This window comes from Oratosquilla oratoria, chromosome 2 (assembly GCF_046742065.1).
Source record: "Oratosquilla oratoria isolate Oo_2021 chromosome 2, ASM4674206v1, whole genome shotgun sequence".
NCBI lineage: Eukaryota > Metazoa > Arthropoda > Malacostraca > Stomatopoda > Squillidae > Oratosquilla > Oratosquilla oratoria.
Window position 1 is genome coordinate 72744651 of NC_134778.1, and position 5000 is coordinate 72749650.

A 5000-nucleotide genomic window follows, 5' to 3' on the forward strand; every position below is an offset into this window, starting at 1 on the left:
ATGCTCGATCATTTTTGTATAGCCCTATAGTTTCAATGGTAAGGATGTCAGTGTAGTGGTCTATTTGCATTATATATAATTTACTTAGTTCAAAGAATAATATCTATTACATTTAGTATACAAAACTCCAAGAGAGCTAAATTCCTGTAAATTTTCATCAGGAACTCCCCTCGAGCATGGTTATTTTGAAAACTCGAGGTATTCCTGTTCGTATATGTAGCTCTCTTAGCTAAAAGAATAACATCAATTCCATTTAGGATACAAAATTCCAACATAACAAAATTCGTGTGAGTCTGGTTCAGGAAGAACTCCCCTTGAACACGAACATGTTGAAAGATCGAAGATGGAGGCAGGCTTGAACTGGGACCTCAACGTGAAAGATGAGAGTCTTGACCTCATCTCAAGGCTCAAACATGTTTGACGCTACAGTCTGGCCATAGATGAGCTCAACGTACCATGTCAGGTCAAACAGGTCATCAGAAGTGACACAGATGCTGTCAGAATTATCTAATTATACCATGGTTCTCACTGCAAAACATAATTCTTATATACTAATTATTTGATATGTTCTGTTTGCAGTATTTCCTTTACAACAAATGTTTCCACACTTTTAGATAAACCCCTCCCTTAGTCAGACTAAGAAATTTGTGTTCAATAAGATGACATTTCCTCCAGTGAAAATTTTCATTTATCTTATGAACGACTGACAAAAAAAAAAGGTATTTAGTTTATCAGCTGAAGAATAAAAAAATAAACATTATCTTAGAAACTAACGAAGCAGAGCGCTTTCGTATATTACATCCGTTACGTTTTGCACTGGATGTAATATACGAAAACGCTCTGCTTCGTTAGTTTCTTTTTCCAAGTGGTCAAATTTGCATAAGTGAACACACGTACCCGTGTTCTTATTAGCATGATCTTAGAGTATGCATTGGTCGATTACGAAATGAGAGGTGCTGGCGCTCGTATCCCATGAAACCAGTCCACGTTCCTTCTCAGGGTATTTGCACCACTGTGAAGATTGTTTCTTTATATTGTGAATAATTTCCTGATAAAAAATATACATCGGACGCACAGTAATAAGTATTAGGCGAAAACTATGAGGTTGTTGAAACCTTTTATGTTCATCTACACTCTCAATATCTGCACCTGTGGCGTAATTGGAAGCGTGCTGTTCTCACAATTACTTAGCTGTGGGTTCGATTTCCACATTCCTCTCCAATTTCCAGCAGTGACTGTTACCTGCTCCATAAGTCCAAGCACATAAGGTAAAGGTGACGGCCCTCGGCCGCAGATACGTTTCCTCTGACATAAGCTCCTCATTCTCTCTCACTCAAGTCTTCTGTTATGCCCCTAATCTCATATATGAGTGGTTCCGTGGGAGAGTGATCCAAGCGCCACGGCCACCAGACATTCCTTATTCAATCAACCTGTGCTTCCCTCACCGTCTGGTGGGAGTTGGATCCATCTCTTTCTGAGTTACTGTGGTCGAGGGAGACTAATCCAACTCCCACCAGGCGGTGCGGGAAGCCCAGGTCGGCTGGTTGAGCACGAAATCAGGGTCTGGCGGCCCGTGGCGCTTGGATCACTCTCCCACGGAACCACTCATATACGCTTCCCTGCACTATTTACTTTAAACGTTCATACACAAAACAAAACTTTGTTCTTTTCAAGTGTTTCATAATACCTTTTTCAGAAACTCCCCACCTCTTCTCTTGAATTAATAAACTTATGGTGGTATTCTTAAAAAAAATCCCTTCCAAGGATTTATATAAGATTTATATAAGGAAAGATTTATATAAGGAAAGATTATTTTTTAAGAACACCACCGTAAGATTCTTGCAGTGGTATTCTTAAAAAATATTCTTTCCCTTCCAAGGATTTATATAAGATTTATATAAGGAAATAATTTTTTATGAATACCACCGTGAGATTCTTACAGTGGTATTCTTTAAGAATATGCTTTCCATTCCAATGATTTATATAAGATTTATATAAGGAAAGATTTTTTTAAGAATACCACCGTAAGATTCTTACAGCGGTATTCTTAAGAAATATTCTTTCCCTTCCAAGGATTTATATAAGATTTATATAAGGAAAGATTTATACAAGGAAAGAATTTTTTTAAGAATACCATCGTTAGTCTTCTCCTTTACTTCTCAACCATTTTGAATATCTCATCATCTTTTCGTTTCCTCGTTTTACGGTATCCTTCTTCGCTATTGAAATGATCGCGTGTAGCTGAATTAAATAGACTGACGGCAAATATGATGAATATGAAAGTACAACTCGGTAAGAAAGGCTTCCATTTCATCTTTCCCAACATTTCTCACTTGAATATTAATCATTTCTTCGTTATCTTTTTTTTCTATCGCGTACCCCTCGTCTATTAGCCATCTTGCCTCAATCCTTTTCCACCTCTGATTTACTTCCTTCTCTATATTTAGTCTTTTTTTATTTCGTCCCTAAAATTCCATCATTATGCCGCTCTCTTTCTCTCTCTCTCTCTCTCTCTCTCTCTCTCTCTCTCTCTCTCTCTCTCTCTCTCTCTCTCTCTCTCTCTGTCTTAATCTCTATCTATCTCTCTATCTATCTCTCTCCTCTTCTCTCCTCTCTTCTCTCTATCTCTCTCTCTTTCTTTTGTCTCTCTCTCTCTCTCTCTCTCTCTCTCTCTCTCTCTCTCTCTCTCTCTCTCTCTCTCTCTCTCTCTCTCTCTCTCTCTCGCTCTCTTCTCTCTCTCTCTCTCTCTATCTCTCTCTCTCTCTCTCTCTCTCTCTCTCTCTCTCTCTCTCTCTCTCTCTCTCTCTCTCTCCTCTCTCTCTCTCTCTCTCTCTCTTATCTCTCTCTCTCTCTCTCTCTCTCTCTCTCTCTCTCTCTCTCTCTCTCTCTCTCTCTCTCTCTCTCTCTCTCTCTCTCTCTCTCTCTCTCTCTCTCTCTCTCTCTCTCTCTCTCTCTCTCTCTCTTTCTCTGTTTGGTAATCCTCCATATCTTTACGCGTCTTCCAAGCCGCTCCTACTTCTTCAGTCTACAAACCTTTCTTGCTTCAGTATCCTCTCCACTCACAGCACATCCATCCTCTTTCTTAAGAATGCTTCCTTTTTGCCCTTCAAGGCTTTAATTGAAGTGCTTTTGTTCCCTAAAGCCTCTCCAAACACGTTAGGACTAACTGTTGTGCACCTCCTCACCACTCTGTGACACCTTCTTCCCCTTCCAATTATAAACATGGGAACGCTTGGGCGCATCCAAGCCGGGCTATTAAAACCATTGACTTCTTCTTCCATCACCTCTCGCGCTCCCTACGACCCTAACCTGAGACGTTCACTGGCTTCTACTTCTCCCTTTCCTCCTATTTATTTTCCTCTTCCTCTTCTTCCTTATCCTCCTCTTCTTCCTTCTCTTCTGTTCCTCATCTTCCTTCTCTTCCTTTCCTCTTTCTGCTTCTTGTCCTCCTTCTTTTCCTTTTCCTTCTTCTCTTCCTTTCCTCTTCCTCCTTCTCTTTCTCCTTCTCTTCCTTTTCCTACTCCTCTTCCTTTTCCTACTCTTCTTTTCCTCTTCTTTCTTCTCTTTCTTTCCTCTTCCTCCTTCGCCTCCTCCTTTTCTTCTTTTTCCTATTCCTCTTCCATTTCCTACCCTTCTTTTCCTCTTCTTTCTTCTCTTCCTTTCTTCTTCCTCCTTCTCGTCCTCCTTCTCTTCCTTTTCCTACTCTTCTTCCTTTTCCTACTCTTCTTCCTTCTCTTCTTTTCCTGTTCTTCCTTCTCTCCCTTTCCTCTTCCTCCTTCTTGTCCTCCTTCTCTTCCTTTTCCTATTCTACTTCCTTTTTCTACTCTTCTTCCTTCTCTTCCTCTTCTACCTTCTCTTCCTCATCTTCCTCTTCTTCGTCCCTCTCCTCCTCTTCTTCCTCCTTCTCCTTTTCATTTTCGGTTTGAATGTCGTTCTTCTTTTGTAATTCATCTACTAACCAACCTTAGAGCTACCATGACTTTTAAAAATTGTTCTAACTACAGAAAATTTGATTTAGTTTAAGATGGGTTTCTTGGTTCAATAGGGTTAAAAGCTGCCCGATTTAACCCCTCTTTTTTTTTTTTTTTTTTTTTTTTTTTTTTTTTTTTTTTTTTTTTTTTTTTTTTTTTTTTTTTTTTTTTTACAATTGATCTCGTTCGGCTTAAGAAGAACTTTTAGGTGACTGAAAGATTAACCCGGTCAACCTGGAGGACACACGTGACCTGAAATATAAAACCTGAGTTAAGCCATAACAATGTCATACTCCTTGACGTTAATCCCGGGATTAACCCACGTAGTTTCAAGACCATTAGTATGTGGAGCCTTTCCTATCAAAAATAAAAAATAGAAAAAAAAATCGTTCTGTGGCTTAACTGTAGTATCTAAGGTTCACCACCATATTGGAAGGCTCAGCCTGATCTATCCCTTTATCCTTTCACCCTTACCCTTTAATCTACCAAAATCCAAAACATTTAAAAAACAGTTAGCGTACACACTTTTTTCGCTTTACGAAAGCTTCCTATCCTGTTTTTACTTTATCTATTTACTTGTATATTATATATATATATATATATATATATATATATATATATATATATATATATATATATATATATATATATATATGTATTAAGAGAGAGAGAGAGAGAGAGAGAGAGAGAGAGAGAGAGAGAGAGAGAGAGAGAGAGAGAGAGAGAGAGAGAGAGGGTGAGAGAGAGAGAGAGAGAGGGAGAGAGAGAGACGGAAAGAGAAGAGAAGGAGAGAGAGAGAGAGAGAGAGAGAGAGAGAGAGAGAGAGAGAGAGAGAGAGAGAGAGAGAGAGAGAGAGAGAGAGGGGTAAGCGAGTGTAATACCATCTACCTCAGTTTCCTAACCTTTTCCGACCCTAGCATCCCCATCTAGTCTTGTCTAAGCAATCCAGCACCCCCTAATAACTAATATCTTATTACTAGAAAGATAAAGGAAAGTGCATGTCTGCATCACTTCCCAGCATAACCCCCT

General features: G+C 39.2%; 1 protein-coding gene across 2 annotated transcripts in view; it reads right to left on the reverse strand.

Annotated features, from left to right (window-relative positions):
• LOC143034030 (phospholipase A2-like) overlaps positions 1–5000 on the reverse strand; it is a 242997-nt gene that overhangs the window by 11563 nt on the left and 226434 nt on the right. The gene's annotated exons all lie outside the window — the stretch shown is intronic.